Raw genomic sequence first — 2,156 nt, forward strand, 5'->3', positions numbered from 1 at the left:
GGAGAGCAGGAGTGAACCAGGGAGCTGAGTGAGTGAAGGAGACTGATCTAGATTTCAGAGGAGCATGGATGTCCAGGAGAGTATGGAGATTTTGATTGTAGTGGGAAACCAGTTCATCAGGTGAGCAGCCTTCTTTCTTTCCTTTTTCTTTATTTATTTATTCCATTTTTTATTTATTTATTTTTTTTTTGGCGGGCGGTAAACAGCAGCTAGGTTAATACCAGGATCAAAGAAATCTTTTTATGCAGGCCATACGCCTACAGGTGCATCGCTGCTCGCCTCAGGACTCTGGCTTTTGACATTTCATGGCCATTAAGGTGCCGCGCGTTATGCATAAGTTAGGCTGTCGCTGGACATAAATTCTGTATATGCCCAAAATTGAGTAAATACATAGAAAGTTCAACGTCTGCCACCGTTTTAGAAGATTCTGGGATGTCAGGCATACGCTGGCTAAATTGTCAAGATGTAACAGAGGCTTAAGGTTTTCTATCGTTACACATCTATATTAAATTAGCATTTTTCTGTCTAGTGACCCCTCAGTCACAAGGCCCTCAAGCTGCAATTGCTATTATGCTAAACAAACAATGATCAAATGGATGAACAGAGGCCGATGCAGCAGAGTGAAACATTTTATCTCAACTTTAGTAGAAAGAAAGGAATTTCTCTAGCTTCAAATAGCATTAGACATGATGGTTTTGAGCAAGGAGATGGAGGCCTTCTGTAGAGTCTTTTTTTACTGAGTCAGCCTCGATGATCATACTAGAACCAGAATGTCAGAACGCTGACCTTCCTTAAGATGAACAGAAGAGATATTTGTTCATCACTGACAGCCCCAAAATAATCCCGATCATCTTATTCCGCTACTATGGCACGGAGGGAGAAATGAGGACGTGGATTTTGACATTTCTAATATTTTGAAATTGCAGGGACTGGATATTTTGAGTTCACCTTGAACTCCTCCGCAACACAAGTTATTCCAAAGTCAAATGTGACGTTATCTGTCTGACAAACTGAACATTTTTACAAACAGATTCTCATCTTGGCATCATAAATATTCAAATGCTGGACTCTCTAGTTTTTTTTTTGCTCACTTTTGGTTAGATTAGTATGAACTTGGTGTACTTTTCCATTGTCCTTGCATACAAAAAATTATTCTATTTTCCGACTTCATGTTAGAGAAAAATCTATAAATTTGTGTCCAGTTGAACACAAAAATATTCCTTTCCAGGAGTTGGACAAATTCAAGATAAGTTTCATTTAATTTTGCTAATTAAAAAATGGCATCTTATGTTTTTTCAAATAATAATTTAAATATTTATTTATTGATACTTTATGATGTTTGAAATTAAGATGTATTGTCTTTGATGATTCTGTAGCAACACATGATGAGACTGCTAGACGCACGCATTGCTGAAATAACAACCCAGAAGAAAAATCCCAAAGGCAGGCTGCCCAATGTGTCATTACTGGGAATTTTTTCTGCGAAAGCGGTTCCACCAGATGAACTCCAGATCCATAACAACAAGGAAAAGGTGCAGAAAGAAGGTGTGTCAATGAGTAGGATGTGATGAAACTACCGTTTCTCTAAGACATGGGCGGATACATTACAGAAAGCCAACTGTTATCATGATGCCCATTAATTTGGACATGTGCCATTGCATTATTGCTATTGTAAGAAGCTGCCCTAAAAGGAACTGTGCCAAACATCTCAGAGGAGGACTTCAGACAGTAAACCTCCGCCCTCTAAATCCGGTAAAGATTACAAGCACTGATTTCAGCCTGCATCCTGAAAGTTCACACTCATGCAACCAAAATATTAATACCTGATTGCTTCAGGAAACAAAAGGGGGGGCTTTTTTTTTTTTTCTTAGTTTTGTATATTTTATTTACAGATGGCCGCCTATCACGTATCACCCTGAAGAGCTTAGGTCAATAGGAACTCTGATCATGGCCTGGTAGTGAGTGACTTTATTAGTTGGTGCCAAGATTTCTATTCAACCACAACAGTGAAAAGCACAAAATGACAGACTTTATAAAATGGCCTAAAATTATTCAATTTAATTCTGTTTATTTATATAGCACCAATTCACAACACAAGTCATCTCAAGGCACTTTACTATCCACCAGATCATCCAGTCAGATTGATTCAAAGTTTT

The sequence above is a fragment of the Cyprinodon variegatus genome, unplaced genomic scaffold (genome assembly GCF_000732505.1).
Source record: "Cyprinodon variegatus isolate N-32 unplaced genomic scaffold, C_variegatus-1.0 Scaffold875, whole genome shotgun sequence".
NCBI classification, from domain to species: domain Eukaryota; kingdom Metazoa; phylum Chordata; class Actinopteri; order Cyprinodontiformes; family Cyprinodontidae; genus Cyprinodon; species Cyprinodon variegatus.